The sequence below is a fragment of the Pleurodeles waltl genome, chromosome 2_2, assembly GCF_031143425.1.
Source record: "Pleurodeles waltl isolate 20211129_DDA chromosome 2_2, aPleWal1.hap1.20221129, whole genome shotgun sequence".
NCBI classification, from domain to species: domain Eukaryota; kingdom Metazoa; phylum Chordata; class Amphibia; order Caudata; family Salamandridae; genus Pleurodeles; species Pleurodeles waltl.
In genome coordinates this window covers 143,775,300-143,799,169 of record NC_090439.1, presented here as the reverse complement: position 1 = coordinate 143,799,169, position 23,870 = coordinate 143,775,300, and positions in this window count along the sequence as shown.

The following is a 23,870-nucleotide window of genomic DNA, read 5'->3' as shown; positions in this document are numbered from 1 at the left end:
GAGCCCTTAGTGCAACTTCATAAGCAGCTAACCATTTATCTATGTCATCTCCCACCACAAAACTGGGCACCACATTTTTGGGTATACGAACCTTCTTTTCTCCAGCCGGTCCTGTCTGTATGCTGCCACCATTATTGCTGGATTCAGACTGTCTTGCCTTGATCTCCAGCTCCTTGAGACTCAGTTCATGAGCCAACAATAGTTTCTTTTCAGCCAAAGCTCTTTCAGCTTCCACTTGTTTGGCTGTTCTTTCAGCTTCTGCTTGTTTGGCTGTTCTTTCAGCTTCAATCTGTTTGGCTGCTCTTTCAGCCTCAGCTTGTTTGGCTTCTCTTTCTGTCCTCCTCTCCTCCTGTTGTGCCTCAATTTTCAGTTTTGCCATTTGCAATTGGAACTCCCTTTCCTCTCTCCTTTCCTCTGCGGTCAGGCTTTGCATGGAGACACTGCTCCCTGGTCTGGAAGGGTGCACAATTGCAGTGGTAACACCATCCATAGATAGTGAAAATCCTTCTGAGGGGCCATTTTCTGGCTCCTCTTCCTCATCATCCTCTAAATGGGCTTCTGCCCAGGCCCTCAGCGCCACTTGAAAGTCCTCCTTTCTGGAGGCCCCTTGGGTGGGTACCCTTAATGCCCTGCAGAATCCTCTTAGTTGTTTGACCGTGTATGTATCCAACTGGACTAGGTCAAAGTCCCCTGTCTGAGACCCAGTCAGAGACATGTTGAGTGAGGATTTAGTTTTTGAAAATTGTCAGGAAAAACGGATTTTCAAAAAGAGATAAAAACCAAGTTGACCTTCAACTGTGGGTAGGTAGTGAAATACTTAGCTACTGTATGTCACTGCACAAATACAAGTCCTATCCTCACCGCTGATCACCAATGTTAGAAATGGGGTTTTTGGTTGGCAGTCAGGTTACCCTCTGTCCAAGCAAAAGCCCTCACTCTAGTCAGGGTAAGTCACACACTATCCAAGATTATCCTGTGCCCACCCTCTGGTAGCTTGGCACGAGCAGTCAGGCTTAACTTAGAAGGCAATGTGTAAAGTATTTGTGCAATAAGTCATACAATACCACCATATAACACCACAAAAATACACCACACAGTGTTTAGAAAAATATATAATATTTATCAGGATAATTGTAGGTCAAAAAGAATAAAGATGTAATGGAAAATTGTAGAACTATCACAGGAAAGTGATATAAAGTGTCTTAAGTCTTTAGAATGCAATACAGTGTCTTTCAAGCACAAAGTACCTGGTTTCTGGTGGAAAATCTCCTCAGAGGGCCACAGGAAAAGGGATGCGTGGAAAAAGGGTGTGTGCGTCGATTTCTCCTCAGCACACAAAGACTTGCGTCGTTCTTTTCCACGCGGGGAAGTCGGGCGTCGTTTTCCGGCGCGCAGACAGTCTCTTTTCGTGGATCGCGGGGATTACCAGATGTCCCGGGTCTGTGCGTGGATTCTCCTACTTGTTTTCCGGCTGCGCGTCGTTCTGCGGGACTGCACGTCGAAGTTTCGATCTCACGGCAGGCGTCGCGTCGATTTCTCCTTGGAAGTCGGGCGGCGTTGTCCTTGCGAGGCCGTGCGTCGAAATCTTGGTCTCACGGCAGGCGTCGCGTCGATTTCTCCTCGGAAGTCGGGCGGCGTTGTCCTTGCGAGGCCGTGCGTCAAAGTTTCGCGTTCACGGTAGCCGTTGCGTCGATTTCTCCTGGAAAGTCGGGCGGCGTTGTCCTTGCGAGGTTGTGCGTCGAAGTCTCGATCGTCCCGAGAGCGTCGCGTTGATCAGCGTCGGTGTGCGGCGTTTTTCTCGCCGCGAAACAAGCTGTGCGTCGAAATTTTTCGCCGCACGGAGCGTCCAAGTGAAAGGAAGAAGTCTTTTTGGTCCTGAGACTTCAAGGAACAGGAGGCAAGCTCTATCCAAGCCCTTGGAGAGCACTTTCACAGCCAGACAAGAGTTCAGCAAGGCAGCAGGGCAACAGCAAGACAGCAGTCCTTTGTAGAAAGCAGACAGGTGAGTCCTTTGAGCAGCCAGGCAGTTCTTCTTGGCAGGATGTAGTTTCTGGTTCCGGTTTCTTCTCCAGCAAGTGTCTGATGAGGTAGGGCAGAGGCCCTGTTTTATACCCAAATGTGCCTTTGAAGTCGGGGAGACTTCAAAGAGTGGCTAAGAAGTGCACCAGGTCCCCTTTCAGTTCAATCCTGTCTGCCAGGGTCCCAGTAGGGGGTGTGGCAGTCCTTTGTGTGAGGGTAGGCCCTCCACCCTCCCAGCCCAGGAAGACCCATTCAAAATGCAGATGTATGCAAGTGAGGCTGAGTACCCTGTGTTTGGGGTGTGTCTGAGTGAATGCACAAGGAGCTGTCAACTAAACCTAGCCAGACGTGGATTGTAAGGCACAGAAGGATTTAAGTGCAAAGAAATGCTCACTTTCTAAAAGTGGCATTTCTAGAATAGTAATATTAAACCCGACTTCACCAGTCAGTAGGATTTTGTATTACCATTCTGGCCATACTAAATATGACCTCCCTGCTCCTTTCAGATCAGCAGCTGCCACTTCAACAGTGTATGAGGGCAGCCCCAATGTTAGCCTATGAAGGGAGCAGGTCTCACAGCAGTGCAAAAACGAATTGAGGGTTTTTTACACTACCAGGACATATAACTACACAGGTACATGTCCTGCCTTTTACCTACACAGCACCCTGCTCTAGGGGATACCCAGGGCACACATTAAGGGTGACTTATATGTAGAAAAAGGGGAGCTCTACGCTTGGCAGGTACTTTTAAATGCCAAGTCGAGGTGGCAGTGAAACTGCCCACACAGGCCTAGCAATGGTAGGCCTGAGACAAGGAAAAGGGGCTACTTAAGTGGGTGGCACAATCCGTGCTGCAGGTCCACTAGTAGCATTTAATCTATAGGCCCTAGGCACCTGGAGTGCACATTACTGGGGACTTATAAGTAGATTAAATAGTTCAATCAGGTATGATCCAAAGTTACCATGTTTACAGAGAGAGAGCATATGCACTTTAGCACTGGTTAGCAGTGGTAAAGTGCGCAGAGTCTAAAAACCAGCAAAAACAGTATCCACAAAGTGGAGGGAGGCAGGCAAAAAGTTAGGGGTAACTACCCTAAGGCTGTCAGGTCTAACAACAGGGAATGTTGCCCCCTCCAGAACCAGTGGTCTTGTTCCTACATCCCCCTGAGGTGCCTGCCTGTTTGACAACTGATGCCCCAGCAGTGTTCTTACCAGATTGGTGCAGGATTCGAGTTGGGCCTTGGACTATGTCCTGTGTCCATGTGGCCCCTTTGAACTATGGAATGGGCAGTGTCCCTTTCTTACACAAGTGTACATATCTGTTTCATGGCCAAATCGGATTATTGATTTTGATGTTGAACTGATTACAATCACTTTTGTAAATTCCTGTTGTCCTTGCATTATTCTGCAGATTTTCGGGGTCAAATTGTTTTTGTAATGCAGCTGGTTGTGTTTATGGTTTGTGTGTGTCGGGTGTGTGTGATGTGTGTCTGTCACTCTTGTTTTCCTCCCACCCTCCCTTGTGTGCTAGGAGGATGTACTCACTGTCGTTGTCTTCGCTGGCGTTGGTGTTCCAGGTGGAACATATCGTAGAAGATCATCGGGAAAACTTGCAGTTAGGGTTCTATGGCGGACTGGTTCTTCCCTGTGTCTCCAATGGTGCGTCCTTGCACGCTTGTGCTCTGTTTCCACCTTTCCAGGCTTTTGTTGGCGTTGGTACCGCCCTGCAAATCCTGGAAGATTGCAGGGTCAAAATATGGTGGGCGGTACTTTATCTTCTGCCTGGCTGTAGGTGGCTACTGCCATGGTGACTGTTGTTTCGGTCCTGGCAGTCGGTGTGGTACATTGGCTGTCTATCAAAGATATCACCGCCATGGTCATAATTTGGCGGTAGTTACCTCCAGCCTGTTTATCACCCACCGCCAGGGTCATAATGAGCGCCTAAATGTTTTCTAGTGCTTAGAAATCAAAAACACCACTCTGGACAGCTGGTCGCACTCAACCGGGGTAAAGTCAAAAGTTGAGGCCGACCGTGATGGAGCCCTGCTCAGCTACACTGAGCGGGAGGCCTCAGCTAAAGTTTTACCTTCACATTTAGTTGTTTTCTTTAAGATTTTTCTTCAACCGGGACGAAGGCACAAGTTGAGGCTGACCTTGCTGGAGCCCCCTTGGGATTTTTCTGCACGGGAGGCTTCGGTCAAGTTTTCTATGTTCTGACTTAGAAACTTTTTCAGGATGGAATTCTTTGTCCAGGATCAAGTTGAAAGTTGAAGCTGACTCCACTGGAGCCCTTCTTGAATACACTGAGCGAGAGGCATAGATCAAACTTTTACCTTTGGACTTACAAACATTTTCTGAACTTTTCTTCCCCAGAGTGGGACGACCCTCCTCAGTAAATTGATTTTGATGCAACATCATTGGATTGCCTTTTCACAAGCACCCGGTCAAATCCTGGAAGTCTCAGGTTCAGGTGCTTTTCAGCGAGATGAACTGCAAGTCCAAAGTTGCTCCAAACTTCTGGATCTTCTTCCAGAAGTACCTTTAAGGTCCTTTAAGGTCCTTCAAGTATCCACAAGTAATCCCAAGGTTCCAGAAGCTCTGAGTTGCTCCTTGGGGGTTGGGACTTTAACTCCCAGAATCCACCTGGTCCAAATCCTTAATTGACGACTGGACAGCTGGGCTATTTTTGCAGGACTTGATGCAAGGGACTCTGATCAGCTCCTGTCTACTTGTAGCTTACAGGGAGTCCCTTCTTGGAGTTGTAGAAGTAAGGCAAAGTCCTTTTCTTGATGAAGTTGAAAGTGTGCAGGTGGTGGAGTCCTTCTGAGTGCAAGGTCCAGGTGCAGGCCAGGGGTCCAGCAGGGCAGTCCTTCGTTTTCTTGTCTTTTTCCAGTAGGGATCTCAAGTGTGTTACAGCTCTTCCATATTTATCCTTGCTCCTGGGATAGCGATCAGGGGAGTGCTCCTTTCCAATCATGTTCCGGCCACCACCCTCTTGAGTGAACACTTCCTAGGAAGTGTGGCAAAAAACAAACCCAGGGAGTAACATTCCCCCAAATCCAATATGGCAAACATTCAATCTTAGAGTTTAGATCTGGCTAAGTCCATCCACTGGTGTGCTTAAGTATCCCTTCCATACCACTTTCATGCCCTCTCTTAATCTAATCAAGGGGCACCTGACTGTCTAGGGCTGCAGGAAATGGGGGAGGTCCAGTTGCTGTCCCAAATTTCCTTCCCTCCTTTGAAGTCCAGTTTGGCTGCTCGCATCCCATCCTCTTCTACCGTCTGCTGAGGCAGATCTCCCACCAGATGCTTCCTTTGTTTCAGCCCAGGCCACTTCACACCTCTTCAAAGCAGCCTGGCCAGGGTCTGACCAATCAGAAAGGGGCACTACAGGGATGAAGTTGGTAACTTTTTGCAAGAGCTCTAAAACTCTCTTTCTGTTCAAGTTATATTAAATTCAACAGTTGCAAGTTGTTGGATGTATTATAACTTTTAATTTGATTCCAAAAGTGCTATTTTTAGCTTCTTCCTATGGAAAATAAGACATTTAAAAAAAAAATAAAGTATCTCTAGGTTAACCTATGGAGTCGATTCACTACAATGGGGAAAGACAAACCTGGCTATTTTACCCTAACCAGGACTTATAAAATATATTTTATAAAGTCCCTCTTTAGAGCTACACTGCACCCAATCCTGGGGGCACTTAGAGCATACTTTAGGGAAAACGTACATGTAAAAATAAGGTAGCTTAAGACTTTGGAAATACTTTTAATTCCAAAGTTAAATTTTGGGTTACATTTAATTTTAAACAAAACTGCCAGCAAGACAGGCCAGCCTTTAAAATGACACTGGGCACCACTGCAGTGCACCTATGGGTGTACTGTCTAAGCTGGGGCCCCTAAACCTACATGCCCTACCATATACTAGGGACTTATAGGTAGGTTGGTACAGCCAATTAAAATTAGCCTAAATTGCATAATCCATTTTACACAGAGCACTGGCCTTTGGACTGATTAGCAGTACCCAGGGCACAGTCAGAGTTGGTAACCACCAGTATCAGTCAAAAAGTTTGGAGGTGACCAGGGCAAAAAGGATGACTTTTCTATAGATATGTGGTGTAGGGTGGCTTCAACGCATATACTTTTAATGTTGCTTTTATAAAAGACGGTTTCCTGATGATCATCAGCCTTACACATTATGCCAGTCACAGCAAGCATCCAAACGTCAGTCCGTGAAGTGCAAAGGTCAGAAGCTTCATCCTTTCATTGGACCAGGTTACTGAAGTTCTGAAGAAAAAGAAAATCATTTTCCCAGATGATCATCATCCATCAGCACTGAGCGCGAATGACTAAGGGCAAGGAAGGTAAGAGGTAGGTGGAGGGGCATGGCATAACTTTTGTTGTCTGACCCTGTCATAGTAATAACTGGTAGTATTATATCTTCACTGCCATCCACGAGGCTCATTGCTGTCATCTCACTGCCCACTGTTTCCATCAGCAGAAGTCCATGAAATTTTAATGTAATTCTGTTGAATTCTGCAGGATGAAACTCCATCTTTTCCGCTCAGGCCTAACCAATCATGACGTACATTTCTCAGATGTTCCTGAAAACTCACATTACTTGGAAACAGTGGTGGTCATCTTGAGTTATTGGGTCTTTTCTTGTGCCTCATGTTGTCTTTGATAGGCAATCATAATAACATGTTGCGGCAGCCAGAAAATTGCTACATAGATTCAAGATTTCTGCCTTAAAGTGCACTCTTCGTTTCTTGGAGGTTTATTCCTGTGAGAGAACAGGAAGGATTTTATGTCAAGCTATCACACACTATAGAAATGTATGAATATGAGTAAATTAGTGAGATGTTTTAGCAGTGATATATGAATTAACAAGTTAACAGGCACAGAATTTGAGTGAATGCTCGTTGCCTTTCCAGTAACATAAAGAGTCAAGTAGTAACCGAGCTTCTTTTTTGACACACAGGTGGACCACATGGCTTTTGGTGCAAGGTTGCAGGACTGCTGCTAGTCCAACACTCCAGGCACCATTCGACTGCCTAACACTGATATCCATTGTTGTTATGAACGCAGCAACCAATGGGGCCCCTGGGTGCAGAGGACCCCCCGGAATGATTTATCTCCCAGTAGGCAGCTGTTTTCGTTGCATTGTTTTGGGGTTGAAATCAGCCCAGGACATCTGTTCCCTTACAGTCTGAGGAATGTAAGGGAAAATAGTTTACCTGCTACTCTGAGCTTTTCTACTCTGCTTCAAGGACCGATCGGTTTTTAGACCCCACTTTCCTGTCGACTGTAAACATTTCATACCAAGTTAATGGCTTTTCAGACCATATGGCTTTATTATATTTCTGCTCTGTTCTTCTCTAAGTGAATGTGATTAAATTGATTATGAATAAGATCATGCTTCTTGAAACTGATTGGTTGACTCAGTATGAAGATTAGTTTTTTTTTCAAATAAAAAGGCCTTCTCTGCTGGGATATCTAGAGCCTGAGAGGCAATTAAATGTATTATTATAAGGATTTTTATCTCCCTAAAAGCATTTAGAGTCAAGAAGGGAAGAAATCTGGTTCTTGCAGAAAGAGGTGCATAGAGCCCATCAAACCACACTTACTGACAGTTCTGGCACCCTCTTGAGAGATAGATTGTGTGAAAAAAAGGAGAGGGTAAGAAACCTCTACCTTTAAAGAGGTTTAATTAATAATTAGACTTTCAGCACCAGGTCTGTGATGAAGGGGAGTTTAAAAGTCACTTTTAGCATGGTGAGTCAAGGAGAGAAAAAAAATGGAATATGATGATGCAACTTAAGAACCCTTGTACTCATCGATTAATGAATGAGGTTGAGGAAATTAAACATGTTTTTTACTACTGTTACTCTATCCTGTATCAGGGAAAGAGGATTGGTGGGTCAGAGGGGGCCAGAGGGTCATGTCGAGGATTAGCTTAAAGACTTGGATCTGCCCATTTTGACACCTGAATCCTCCGCCAGATCAATCAATCCAGATTTCCAGATTTGTTAATTTGGTTTTGAGTTCACTGTTGAAACATTTCCACGTGGGGCCCCCCAGCACCCACAGAATGTGCTTTCTCTGAAAAGTAGACAGTGCATCTTCTGTGCGTGCTGGGCAGGGAGCCGCCCCCGTAGCCCCTGCGATTGCCACCTCCCTGGGGCCAAGTTTAAATCCAAAGCAGGGGGCTTGCCAACCCCCCAGCCACTTGGACCACTACTTTCCCCAGTGCTTTAAACAAATATTATACAGGGCACTGGGTCCCCCAACCAGCCCTGGGGACCACCACCACCTCCCTGGTGCTACAACAAAAGAGTGAAGGGATCAGTTTCTGACCCCCTAGCCCTGGGGATCACCACCTCCCTGAGGCAATGCTCATTGGAGGGAGTCTCGCTTCCCCTCTCTTGGAGCTAATAATGGCCCTGGGGACCACCAACCTCAAGGGCCAGCTCCTGCTATGTCCTTGTCTGCCCACCCCATATAGCCACATAGACAACAGCTCCCACGAAGCAAAAGCAAAAATAGTCTACTTTCTGCCAGTCAGAGCTGTCAAATAGCTCTCGCTGGCAGAAAGCAGATTTTACATCTATTTCCCTGTACGCAAATATGCCTGCAGGTAAACAGATGAAAACATTACTCACACAAGCAGGGAGCTACTATTTAAAGCAGCTCCCTCATTCTGGGTGCAATGCCGCATCCCACAGGATACGGGGAGCCGGCAAGAAATGCGAGAGCCTTGAGGCTCCCCCCTGGTCCTGTCACTCTCCCTCTCTCTTCCATCTCATAATGGGATGGAAGAGAGAGAGATTGTCATTGCAATGGATTCCCCATGCAATGACTTCAAAGAGTAAGACTAGGAAGATGTTTGATACAAATGTTATAGTTACATTTGGATGCAGAGTGGAACAGGGTCATTTCTGGGTAATGGTTAAGTTCTTGTGCTGCCTCTCAGTAGGCTGAAGGTTCAAATCCTAGTATCGTTTGGCAGTTTCTTTATTTACTCGCATTTTTACTGTGCAACCTTCCTAGTGATGGAATATATACTTTTCTTTCCAATCACATGAGTGGGCTGACTGTCAATGGTGTGCCTGGAAGCATCACAACAAGAAGTCTCCTGTCTTCTAAAGATTAAGGTCACAGACCCTCACCCTAAAGTTGAGGGATCTGCTCCTGGTGTGTTGGTGTTTATTTTCCTTCTTTAATTACTTTTGAACTTCAAAATCTTAAGGTTCATACTGAAAGCTGAGCTCACACTTTTTAATTGACAAATACATTTTCCTTTCAAATTGTCCAGAAATACCTCATTCTAAGTATATCATTCATCAAAGCCTAAATAACTCTCTATCTCTCCCTCTCTCACTCTTTCTCTCTTTCTCAATGCCTCTTTTTCGATCTTTCTCCCACTCCCACTCAAACCCTTACGCACCTACTTAGAGCCCCACTAAAACCCTTGTACATCCACTCACAGTCCCACTCAGACCCTCACACACCCACTCACAGACCTGATGAAAGTGCCGGAAGGTAGCTTTGGGCAATGAGTTATAGTTTCTTTTAATAAGTATAACTATAACTGTCACTGCTGAATTTCTATGGGTTTGTATGGGTAAACCATCAACCTAACTATATCATCCTTGTAACCTTTGGTTTTATCATTGAACATATATATAGACACAATGTCATATGTGTGTAGCTGACACACAGAGCTATACTTAAAAAATATTTTTCTGCGCATATCATTTTCACCATAAATCCAATCCCCCATTTCTGCCCATATGGAAAATAGTCTGTCATTGCGAGCTGTGAGTCTTATATTCACACAGTATACTTTATGTGACTCCCTTTAATATTCGTGGCAGCATTTGCACGTGCTACATCTGCTCCCCAGCTGCTGTTCTCTTATGTCTTGTAACTGCTTCACCTTCCTCAAGAGTTTCCAGATGGCGCCCGTCTGCGCACGGTTGCTTTAGTGTGCAGAGTGCTAAATGTGGTTGTTTTTTCGACAAATAGTACTGCGAGCAGTCCCCGCATCCTTGGCACACTTTTTCTTACGCTGTTCATTTGCCTTAGGTGCACTCTCTTACCATTATTAGGAATGGTTTGCTTTTTCTTACTTTCATATTTACCTCTCTTCACTAGTCTTCATCGATTTCATAACTGTGCCTCATATTACATTTCATACACAATCAAATTGTTATTATTTGGATGGTAACATGCATCATGCAGCAATTCCACTTACGGACTTTGTCATAATGTCGATGCCCTCGCCAGTATCACTTCCCACTTCTGTGCGGGTAAATGCGTTAATTTATTTTCAGTGATGTTTGCTTTATAAAATGCTCTCTGTAGTGTCTGCGAGTAGAACGCTTTTATTTCCGCTTCCAAAACAGATTTATTCACATACCTCCGTCGAGCTAAGTCAGATCTTGGAAAATATTAGACCTATTTCATAAATATTTGCTGTGATTTGTTCCTGTAGTACTTTTTGTTTACTTTCTAGACGTGATCTAGGAGTAAGTTTCTCTTGTCTTACTTCTGGAATGCAGGAGTAAGCCAAGAATACTTTGTGAAGTGGGTTCTTTGTTTATTGAGAGAGTATTCACAGAGAGGCCAAATAGTGAGTATTATCACTAAAAGTATCCCATATCAGTTTATCAACATATTCTAGTTTACCACTCTTCTGAAAGATGGGCCTACCATAGCAAAATAATAGATAATACATCTCATGAGCACTCTGTCTCTCCTTTTTTGATTTGTGTACCAAAATGTAGATGTTTTGTGTCAAGATGCTATATTTACCTTTATTTTAATTGCAGAATCGACATACATTTGGATGAGGTGAAAGTCCAAAAAATATCCTCTGTTCGTTTTAAAATGGCAACCAAAGATGGGCGAAAACTGGTGGTTAAGAAGGCGCGGCATTAAATTAAGTACTTTGTCATGGAATTTGAGGGTGAGTTCTTTCTAGTTATGGCATCACATCCGGGAACTGGAATACATGTCGAGATTTAGACTGTAATGTCTATTTTCAGTTTTTTTTTTTTTTTTAAAGTGTATTCTAGGCCAGCACGTTCAGAAAAAAAGAATCAGACAAATGAATATCTCATAAATGTCTGTTATTCGAAAAATTGATGAGATCTATCTCACGGTACAGGCCTAAGGATTAGTCCCACCCCAAGCTAGAATTCCTTTGCATTTGCTTCCAGCATTCAATTGTTATTAAAAGAAAGTTAGGAATACATTTATAACACTCCCCACCTCCGTGAATTATGGCAGCATTAGCGCACCCCTGAACTTTATGCACAAATAGCTAGGGATTTTCCATTCCAAGGGGTGCAACTCAAACTTAACACGATACGCTCCCGCTAATAACTAGCACTACCAGTGGCAGCAGTTATTAGCGGGTGCACGGGATGCTCTCACGTGTACACACGACACGTAATCACCACCAAATAAGAGAATGCTTCAAACACAACATTCGACATATATAAAGTGCTAGAATATTCATGTTATCTCTTTACTTTACAATTATTCATCTTTTTGGTTGGATTAGTCCTTCACGCCTCGTTCTTTTCTCTCTGAAAAGCCAGAAACAGCAAATCTGACTGACATATTTTCTACATATCACACAAGTAGAATACTGTTTCGCGTTCAAGTTTATCAGCAGCTAATTCTCTAGCCAACAATTTTCGGGAAATACATCTGTGAACCTGAATTTCTGAAGTAAGGGCATTACTTTTGTAACAGAAAAACAGCTTTGAAACACATCTTCCTCCCACTCTTACTGCCAGGTTATGGAGGAAATTGATATTCTCCGCAAGGCCTCAAGGAGGTCACAAACGGGTAATCGGGCCTAGATGTATGACTTCGAATACTGTTTAATACCAACGTTTGTGTGTGATTTGTGCAACTTTCAGCACATTCTATATCATTCCCTTCTTTAGTGCAGTATTTTTACCGACTACCGTCCCAAGCGTGCTATTTCACTGAATAAATACACTATATATATTATTAATGCATTTTCAGATCGGTGCCGGTTCTAATTTTCTATGCGCTCGCTCAATAAAATTTGTGATACATCACAGCAATAAACAATTCGCCAGTCGCACTTTCCCAAACATCTGTGTGCACTTTATTTGTCCTTGTGTTGCTATTAAGAGAACTATAACAGATTTAACTCAAACTAGGACAAGTATAGGTCAAAAAACGTTTATAGTGCTACAATGTGTTTGCCTTCAAAAATACATCCAAGTGCCTAAGATAAAAATGCACGGTGTATTTGCATTTTTTGGGCACCGGCTAAATATAAGCTTGAATCATCTTTCTTGTCAGGAGCCAGGGGACAAGCCTGAAGTGGCCGTTGGATGTGCAGGTCTAGCTGCTTTTCCCTCAAATGGCCTTGCGCTTCGAACACGGCTGTGCAGCGGGGCTCCGAGGGCCACCCTCTGGATTTGGAGCACAGAAGATTTACTTCTAAGGACATCTTTAGAAAAACGTTTTTGCTTCAGTAGCTAATACTGAGGAATCTGTACACCCCAGTTAAGCGACCCTGAAACAGCAGGTGAGCGGCCCCAATGCCTTTAACTTTAATGGAACCAGATTAACCTAAAAAACACTTCATCCTTAGGGGCAAATTTACAATCCCCTAGAGCCACCAGAGTGTTAATTTTTTTTAGATGCTGGTGACACAGTGTGCCAGCCCATATTACCAAGGCTACGCCAAGCCACTTTGCATGGCTTTTCGTGGCCTTGTAATATGGCCCCCTTTTATACATTACTCTGCTTGAAGTGTTGCTGTGGGTGTTCCCACACCACACTCATGGAAGCTGACACATTGCAAGATATACAAGGCTTGGAATGCATCATATTCCTACTCCACTCCAGGGATGCACAAGGAGGAGAATTAACTTTATTTCTCCTCATTTTTTCCTCTATGAGTGCTGCATTCTGCAGCACTCATAGAAGAAAGAAAACACCATTAATGATTTTTTATGTGCAGAAAGGTGTACTTTCCTGCACATAAACAATCATCCCTGCAACTCAAGCACCCTTGCACCATGGCGCGAGGGTGCCTACATTGGTGCTGGGCTGCCAATTATGCATCAGCACTGAGGAAAGTACAGGGATGCATTGCATTTCTGTAAATTTGATACATCCCCACACGTTCCTAATGGCGCAGCTCGGTGCTGCAAGATGGCTTGCAGCGCCGGGGTAGGTCATTATTTTGGATACATGCCCCTCAGTCCTTGCTCACTGTTAAATATTAGGAAAGTTCTCTTGCAACTCTATACTATTCACCATAAAATGGGAAGGCATATTTAATAAAAGTCAAACCTTCTAAAACATATCCTATGGTTGTGAAAATTTACATACCATGGGCCATATTTATGACCCTGTTTGCATCGCTCTTTCACCACACAAAGTAGTGCAAGAGCGATGTAAACCTTAAGTCAGATTTTGAAAGTCAAATCAAATCAATCCTTATTCGGATATCAACCCATAAAAGATATACGATTAAAACAGAGTAATATACAATAAAACTCCTGTAGCCAAGTATCTTCTTGTTACTCACCCTTTTACCATAACTTCTCCAAATATATAAAGTTTTACTGATTTTTTTTACAAAAATGACAAACATTTGTAATTGCATATTAGGTATCTTCAATATCCAATATACACAATGACTACAAACTACATTCTAGCAGTGAAATTCACTAACAATAAACAAAGGCATTTCCTAGTATGCACAAATTAGCCATTATTCATTCTCAAAACATAGGTTTTCTAAATGTGTATAAGTTTTCCTATGTATTATAGTACAAACAATACATTTTGTAACTGCACAAAAAATTTCTTCAGTGTCCAATTTGCATAAATAATTAAAAGCTTCATTACAACCAAACAATTTGTTAGCAAAGAACAATGGTTTTAAAAAACATTTCCTAATATGATATGACTTGCAGGACACGATAAAGTGCTGTATGGATTGTGCAACTTGACTAACACAAGGACAGTTCAGTAGGTTCTTGTTCCATTTTCCCATTTAAAAAAAAAGCTACTACAAAGTGCAATGGCTTAAAATGCAATTGAGTTAGATAAAATCTATCTTGTATATTTGGTACTATTAGCATATAGTTTTGAACAGTGCTATCTATGTATCCATTCATATATGACATGACTGTGGGTTTCCTGCCTTCTCTAGCAACTCTTTCATTCTCTCTCTGTCCCATTAATAGTTTTTTCAACTTTTTTATATTAAAATAAAGAATATCAGATGGATGGCCCAGAGACCGGGTTCAGATCTCTACTGTTCAACAGATTTTTCAAATGTGCTAAGCATGGGATTTTATCTTGATGCTCCAAGGCTAGACAATCTTTAATAACCACCTTTGTAAACCTTGTCCCTTCTTTAGACCAAACTCCATGCCATGCCAATAATACATTGATATGTACATAATCTTCCAAATGGGAACATCCTAGGGCCAGATGTAGCAACTTCCCAAATTGCGACTTGCAATTTGCGAGAACTGCGACTCGCAAATTGCAAGTCGCAATTTGGGATGCAGAAAGGTGTCTCAGACACCTTCTGCGAGTCGCTATGGGGTCGCAAAGGCCCACCTCATTAATATTAATGAGGTGGGTTGCAATTTGCGACCCCATAGCGATTCAGGGCACTCACGGACATGGAGGCCTGCTGGGAACAGCAGACCTCCATGTCCGTGACTGCTTTTAAATAAAGCAGTTTTTTTTTTTCTAAGTGCAACCCATTTTCCTTAAAGGAAAACGAGCTGCACTTTGAAAAATAAACCGAAACCTTTTGTTTCGGTATTTTTCATGGCAGGTAGTGGTCCAATGGACTGCTCTGAAAAAATATTTTTGGGTCCAGTCACAATAATCCTTACTCAAGATGATGCACCACCCTTACCTTCTATAGAGGAGGCGCACCCCCAATCCTATCAATATATGGGAACAACTATACTTTACTGGAATGTAGCAGGCCTAACTAATAAGATCAATAACGATCTTTGGGTGAATTTCACTGGGGATTTTCCTTGTATCTGTCTTCAGGAGACTTGGACATTAAATCCAGTCCACATAAATGGGTACAAGACATTCCATACACCAGCTGTACAGGCCAATCACGGCAGGCCAAAGGGTGGCCTATGCACATATATCTCAAACAAGGCATGGCTACGTAACCCAAAAATACAAATCACAAAAACCTATTATCAAATGATTGAATGCAATCTGGATCAGAACACGCACCTAGTACTCATCAACTTCTATAATAATGCAACGCATAGAGAAGTCCCCAAAATTTTAACAGAGATGGGTGAGGACCTAGAGGAAATATGTGCGAGTAACAGACGTGAGACTCTTATTATATGGGGGGGCGATTTTAATGTACATCTTTGCAAGGAACCCACAGGAAAGGTGTGTGGTTGGGATACTGAAGACATCGGCGTAGGACCGCACTTTTCACATACCATTCAAGAAGAGGCTATGAATTCAGTGGCCCAAAAACATAATTTGTCTCTTGTAAATGAACTACTTCCCAAAGAACTACAGCTTAAACCAACTTTTAATGGAAGGGGCGCAAATACAGTTATTGACTATATTTTAATGTCAACACATTTTGTTCACTATTTTACTAATTACACAATCCACGACATCGCAATAAGCGACCATTTCCCTCAAAGCCTGGAACTCTCATTAATCCCTGCCACACAGGCCAATGCCAGAGAGGCAACAATGGTAAATTATATTGCACTAGCCCCGTGTAATGGTTATACACTGAGATGGACTCAGACTAACCCTCAGGCATTATTAAAAGATATATTACGTGAACATACCCAAGTGTTCCTTGATTGCCTTAGTGATGACACGGCCCCAGGACAATGTCTAAGTGCTTTCCAACAGATAACCTACGCCGTAAAAAAAGCCCTCACGTCTAGGGCAGGAGGGGCAGGGGGCAAGAAAAGGGAAACCGGCTGGTTTGACCACGATTGTACGAAAGCGCACACAAGACTAAAAAAAGCCCTAAGTGCCCCCATAAGATGTCAGACCGAAATACGCACCTGCAGACTGGCATACAAGACAGCCACAAAAAAGAGGAAACTCGCTTTGAGAGGGAAGCTATGGGACAATCTACACAGAGCTAGTCTGACGAAAGACAATGCCCTCTTTTGGAAAATAATAAATACTCCCGTTCTAGGGGACAATAATACCCCTAGAATGGAAATTGCAATCTCGGAAGAGGACTGGATCACGTACTTTTCCAAGATATACTGTCAACCCAATGACAGAGTTCCTCTGGACCTTCCAAAAGTCCCAGACTCAGAGGAAGATCGACACCTAGTAGTATCACCTCAGTTTACCTTAGAGGAGGTAGTAGAAGCTATAAACACTAGCAAAGCCGGGAAAGCGCCAGGGCCCGATGGTGTTCCAATTGACCTATATAAAACCAACACCGACTTATGGGGCCCTCTATTGACGCAGGTACTGAGGGCCATTAGCACACAAGGCCCACCATCAACATGGCGCCACTCTATCATCATACCCATATACAAAAAGGGGGTTCGCCTTAACCCAGCCTGTTATAGGCCAATTTCTCTCCTCGATACATCAGCCAAATTAGCGGGGAGAATAATCCTAAATAGACTCCAAATATGGTCGGAAGAAAATAACATTCTATCCCCAGTGCAGTATGGCTTCCGCACAGGACTAGGTACAGTGGAACAGGCTCTGAACTTAACTATCCTAGTGGGGAAGTATACGAAGATCAGAGAGGGCAATTTGCACCTGGCCTTTATAGATTTGTCCTCAGCATTTGACTGTGTTTTGCATGAAAAGTTATGGGATATCCTAATAAGCATGGGGGTCGAACTAACAATAGTCCATTTCATAAGAGATCTGTATACTGGGTGCAGAGCAAGTGTAAGGTACGGGATGAGAGGGGAATGCACTAAGTCTTTTGGCATATACAGAGGGGTGCGCCAAGGCTGTGTTCTCGCACCACTTCTATTTTCACTATACATAAACAATCTAGAAAGTGAATTGATAAGCAATTGTAAAGACCTTCCACAAATAGGCAATCGCCCCGTCCCTGCACTCCTTTACGCAGATGATGCAGTACTCATGGCCAGGACACCGCTAGCCCTCCAGAAACTCCTAACCACTTGTATAAATTACATGACAGCCCTGGGCCTCACAGTCAACCGTTCGAAAACGTTCATAATGAACTGTGGCAGGAAACTGAGCAAGTCCTATAAAATCACTATTCACGAGGACAAGGTGAAGATAGCTCCCACCTTCTCTTATTTGGGCATAATGTTCGACAAACAGGCCACTTGGGCACACTGCGTGAAAACAAAAAAAGACCAGATTATTAAAACAACGGCGGCCTTGAAGATTTTTTCCCAAAAACTAGGGGGGATTTCCCCGTCAAATATGGTAAAAATCTACAAGGCCAAATGTATCCTGGCGGCTACTTATGGAGCATGTATCTGGGGGTATACGAACTGCCATACGATTCAGTTGGTGGAAAATGACTTCCTGAGATACCTGCTAATGGCAAAAAATAGCACGTCATCATATATTAGCCATTCGGAACTAGGGGTCCACTTTGTAACTGATCTAATTAAGGTACAGCCTCTATTATAATGGCATAAAGTGTGGACCTCTGAGCATACCGGATTAAACCAGGCCATACTATCCGACTGCATGAATCTAACACACTCGCTTAGAGTCCCCTGGCTTAGATACATTATGACTTTTTAAAAAATATGGGCTGACAAGTGTAGTGTGCAGAATCGCTGGGAGAGTAAGAATACAGTAAAGGTAAGTAAATTACCCCACCCCAGAGCCCAGAAAAGCAGGAGTAAAGTACTACAAGTTTCCTTAAAACACACTACATCTCATGGTTGGAATTTCTGCAAGAACTAACCAAGTCTGCAAACAACAGATGGTGGACCTGCAAAGGAAGGAGACCAAGTCCAGAATTCGAAAGAAGTTCCAGGAAGGACAGGAGCCTCTGCCAACCCAGAAGAGGGTGCAAAAGAAGAATCCCCAGTTGGACGAAGACTGCAGAAATACACCCTAGGAAGATGCCAGCGGGTTCCTGCATAATGCAAAGGATGTCCCACTTTGTGAAGTTGGATGCTGGTGAGTTTTGATGCTGGATCCCTCCAACAAGGCTTGGTACTGGCAAAGTTGCATTTTGCATCAACTAGGCCCTATCTGGACCCAGGAGGGACCTGGGGGCCTCCACTCTGTGTGAAGAGGAAGAGGGGGCTCTCAGCACTTTAAAGAGCCCTCAGAGTACCAGATAGCACCCATGGTTGTCCCGGGACACGGGGTAAAATGTGGTGCAAAATGCACTACAAAGGAAGGTCACACGCCACCGGAGTACAGTTCAGCAAGTTGAGCGTCACAGTATAGATTGCTGGGGACCTGGGCCAGGCTGTGTACGAAGGAAGTTTGCAAATAGTGCACAGAGGCCTCAGGAGGTGAAGAAGACGCGGTACACAGGGGAACTGTTGTTCTGGGGGAAGGCAAGGTGTTACCTCCTCCAAATTGCGACAGCAGGACCTCAGGACAGTCTGTGTCGATGGAGTCTACCCTCTGTGTTCCAAGAAACACACTTGTTGCCAGGTGAGGAGTCAAAGAGACCCTGTTGTCGGCTTAGAAAGTGCCTGCGTGAGCAGGGAAGTGACTTTGTCACCCCAAGGGAGATTTCTTGGGTCCTTCTGGTGCAGGGTAAAGAGAGGGAGTCCTCAGAGCATGCACACTGTGGAAACTGTTGCAGTTGCTGGCTGGAGCTGAAGTTGCAGAAGAAAAGTATCCCTTGTGGATACTTTGTTGCTGTTAAAGTGGTTCCTGGAGCAGCCTGCGGTTGATCTGAGGTCAGAGGATGAAGTAGTAGTTGCAGAGGATTCCTGCTGGAAACTTGCAAGTAGAATCTGAAGAGAAACCACAGGAGAGACCCTAAATAGCCCTCAGAGGGGGATTGGCTACCTTATCAGGTAAAGGACCTATCAGGAGGGGTCTCTGATGTCACCTGCTGGCACTGGCCACTCAGAGCCCTCCAGAGTGCCCCCACACCTTGCAAAGCAAGATGGCTGAAGTTTGGGACACACTGGAGGAGCTCTGGGCACCGCCCCTGGGGTGGTCATGGACAGAGGAGTGGTCACTCCCCTTTCCTTTGTCCAGTTTCCCACCAGAGCAGGGGAGAAAGGGTCCCAGAACCAGTGTAGACTGGTTTATGCAAGGAGGGCACCATCTTTGCCCTTCAAAGCATTTCCAGAGGCCGGGGGAGGCTACCCCTCCCCAGCCCTTAACTCCTATTTCCAATGGGAGAGGGTGTAACACCCTGCTCTCAGAGGAAATGCTTTGTTCTGCCTTCTTGGGACTGGGCTGCCCAGACCCCATTAAGGTAGAACCCTGTCTGTGAGATGGCAGCAGCTGTAGCTGCAGTGCAAGCCTCAGAGAGCTGATTTGGCAGTGCTGGGGGTCCATGGTGGAGCCCCCAGGATGCATGGAATTGGCTCCACAATACCATATTTGAAATGGGGGGCAATTCCATGATCTTAGTTATGTTAAATGGCCATGTTTGGACTTACCATTGTGAAGCCACATATAGGTATTGACATATGTGTAGTGCACGTGTGTAATGGAGTCCCCACACTCACAAAGTCTGGGGAAATGGCCCTGAACTATGAGGGGGCACCTTTGCTAGTGCAAGGGTGCCCTCACACTTAGTAACTTTGCACGTAACCTTCAGCAAGTGAAGATTAGACATATAGGTGACTTATAAGTTACTTACGTGCTGTGAAAATGGCTGTGAAATAGTGTCTGCACTATTGCACACAGGCTGCAGTGGCAGTCCTGTGTAAGGGTTTGTCTGAGCTCCCTATGGGTGGCAAAAGTAATGCTGCAGCCCATATGGATCTCCTGGAACCCCAATGCCCTGGGTAATTAGGTACCATAATCTAGGGACTTATAAGGGGGGCCAGTATGCCAATTGAAATTGTAAATGAAGTCACTGGCCTACAGTAACAAATTTAAAATCAGAGAAATCATAAGCACTGAGGTTCTGGTTAGCAGAGCCTCAGTGACACAGTTAGGCGCTACACAGGCATACAAATTAGGCCACAAACTATGAGCACTGGGGTCCTGACAAGCAGGAGCCCAGTGAGACAGGCAAAAACATACTGACATATATGTGAAAAATGAGGGTAACATGCCAAGGAAGATGGTACTTTCCTACACTTTCTGGTTAGAGCAGATTGTTCCACAAGCAACAGTGTCCACTCTGAACGATTCACTGAACAACTGCACTCCAGTGTAGAAGTTTCTCACTAACTCCAAATGTGGGCGGACAACCAGGGGGTTCAATACTGGAATCCCTACCAGTGTAGGCCTAGAAATTATAAACATATCATGTGCAAATACATTTTAATTCCATAACGTGCCCTCTTGCTAGGAATGTACTGCCTAAAAACCAAACAACCCTTGAACAAGACCAAAGACTCGCTGTAGGAGGCTGGCCTGGCTGATAATGGGTACCTGATGGTACTTACACCTTATGCCAGGTCCAGTCCCTTATTAGTAGATTAGTAGTGTTCTAGTAGCTTAGGCTGATAGAGGTAGCTATAGCAGAGCAGCATAGGCTGAACTAGGAGACATGCAAAGCTCCTACTATACCACTTATATCATATAGTACTGTATCATAAGAATCACAATACTCAATGTTACCAAAAATAAATGTACTTTATTTTAGTGACAATGTGCCAAAAATATCTCAGAGGATATACTTTCCTAGGAGGTAAGTAACATACACAAAATATACACAAACAAAAATCAGGTAAGTAAACAGTTAGAAAAGTAGTGCAAACACTGTAGAATACAATAGGATGCAATAGGCCTAGGGGCAACACAAACCATATACTAAGAAAGTGGAATGCGAACCACTTAGGGACCCCAGGACTAGTGTAGTGTGTAGAGGCTCACTGGGAGCATTAGAAAACACTAAGGGGGTCATTCTAACTTCGGCGTGCGGCGGAGGCCGCCCGCCAAAGTTCCCCCGCCAGAAGACCGCACCGCGGTCAAAAGACCGCAGCGGTCATTCTGGCTTTCCCGCTGGGCCGGCAGGCGACCGCCAAAAGGCCGCCCGCCGGCCCAGCGGGAAAGCACCAGCAACGAGGATGCCGGCTCCGAATGGAGCCGGCGGAGTTGCTGGTGTGCGACGGGTGCAGTTGCACCCGTCGCGATTTTTAGTGTCTGCCAAGCAGACACTGAAAATCAATGTGGGGCCCTGTTAGGGGGCCCCTGCAGTGCCCATGCCAGTGGCACTGCAGGGGCCCCACGACACCTGTTCCCGCCAGCCTGGTTCTGGCGGTGAAAACCGCCAGAACCAGGCTGGCGGGAAGGGGGTCGGAATCCCCATGGCGGCGCTGCTTGCAGCGCCGCCATGGAGGATTCACAGGGGCAGCGGGAAACCGGCGGGAAACTGGCGGGAAACCGCCGGCTTCCCTTTTCTGACCGCAGCTTTACCGCCGCGGTCAGAATAGCCCCAGAAGCACCGCCACCTGTTGGTGGTGCTTCCGCGGTCGTTGGCCCTGGCGGTCCATGACCGCCAGGGTCAGAATGACCCCCTAAGGCCCTTATTTATACTTTTTTAACGCTGCATTTGCGTCATTTCTTGACGCAAAATCATCGAAAACGTACAAAATACTATTTTATTTTGTAAATTTCCGCCATTTTGCGTAAAAAATTACGCAAATGCAGCGCTAAAAAAGTATAAATATGGGCCTAAGGGTGTCCAAGATACCCCACACCAAGACCCTGAAAAGTAGGAGTAAAGTTGTCCTACTTCCCCAGAAACACACTAAAGTCGTGATAGCAGATTCTGCAAAGACAACAACTGACTGCAAAGCACTGAAGATGGATTCCTGGACCTGAGGACCTGTAAAGGAAGGGGGGCCAAATCCCAGAGTCACAAAAGTGTCCCGGGGGGCAGGAGCCCACTAAACCCCTGATAAAGGTGCATAATGGCTGCCTCTGGGTGGAAGAAGCTGAAGATTCTGCAACACCGGAAGACGCCAGGAACTTCTTCTTTGCACAGAAGATGTCCCACAGCGTGCTGGAGGATGCAGAGTTATTTCCATGCAGAAAGACCGCAAACAAGACTTGCTAACTGCAAAGGTTGAGACTGAAGAAAATGGTAGCTGCCCAGGCCCAGGAAGAACCAGGTGGTCGCCCCTTGGAGTAGGAGACAGAGGGGGCACTCAGCAGTACAGCGAGGCCATGCAGAAGCATGCAGCACCCGCAGAAGCACTTGAACAGGCATTCAAGAAATCTGAGCACAGCGGTTGTTTCAATACTACAAAGGAGGGTCCCACAAAGCCGGTGGTCAACTCAGTGAGTTGAGCAATGCAGGACAGAGTGCTGGAGACCTGGGCTATCCTGTGCATGAAGGATTCCTTGCAAAAGTGCAGAGAAGCCCTAGCCCAGCAGCTGCAGTTCACGCAGTACACAGGATTACTGTCTGGCGTGGGGAGGCAAGGACTTACCTCCACCAAATGTGGACAGAAGGACCTCTGGATTGTCGGGGTCACTTGGATCCAGCTCCTGTTTTCCAGGGACAATGCTTGTGAAGATAAGAGGGGACCCCGAGGACCGGTGATGCAGACGTTTGGTGCCTGCGTTAGCAGGGGGAAGATTCTGTTGACCCACAGGAGATTTCTTTTTGGCTTCCAGTGCAGGGTGAAGGCAGACAGCCCTCAGAGCATGCACTACCAGGAAACAGTCGAGAAAGCCAGCAGGATTAAGTGCTACAATTATGTTGGTAGTCATCTTGCTACTTTGTTGCGATTTTGCAGGTGTCCTGGAGCAGTCAGCGGTCGATCCTTGGCAGAAGTTGAAGAGAGAGATGCATAGAAAGTCTGGTGAGCTCTTGCATTTGTTATCTGAAGAGAAACCCACAGGAGAGACCCTAAATAGCCCTCAGAAGAGGATTGGCCACCTAACCAGGTAAGCACTTATCAGTAGGGGTCTCTGACGTCACCTGCTGGCACTGGCCACTCAGAGGCCTCCACTGTGCCCTCACAACTCTGCATTCAAGATGGCAGAAGTCTGGGACACACTGGGGGAGTTCTGGGCACCACCCCTGCTGTGGTAATGGACAGGGGAGTGGTCACTCCCCTTTCCTTTGTCCAGTTTCGCACCAGAGCAGGGGTTGGGGATCCCTGAACCGGTGTAGACTGGCTTATGCAAGGAGGGCACCATCTGTGCCCTTCAGAGTATTTCCAGAGGCTGTGGCAGGCTACTCCTCCCCAGCCCTTAACACCTATTTCCAAAGGGAGAGGGTGTAACACCCTCTCTCAGAGGAAATCCTTTGTTCTGCCTTCCTGGAACTGGGCTGCCCAGACCCCAGGAGGGCAGAAACCTGTCTGTGAGGTGGCAGCAGCTGTAGCTGCAGTGCAAGCCTCAGAGAGTTAGTTTGGCAGTACCTGGGGTCCATGCTGGAGCCATGCGGATGCATGGGGTTGGCACCCCAATACCAGATTTGGCACGGGAGGACCTATATGTAGTGCATGCATGTAACGGTGTCCCCACACTCACAAAGTCCGGGGAAATTGCCCTGAACAATGTGGGGGCACCTTGGCTAGTGCCAGGGTGCCCTCACCCTTAGTAACTTTTCACCTAACCTTCACTAAGAGAGGGTTAGATATATAGGTGACTTATAAGTTACTTAAGTGCAGTGAAAAATGGCTGTCAAATAATGTGGACGTTATTTCACTCAGGCTGCAGTGGCAGTCCTGCTTTAAG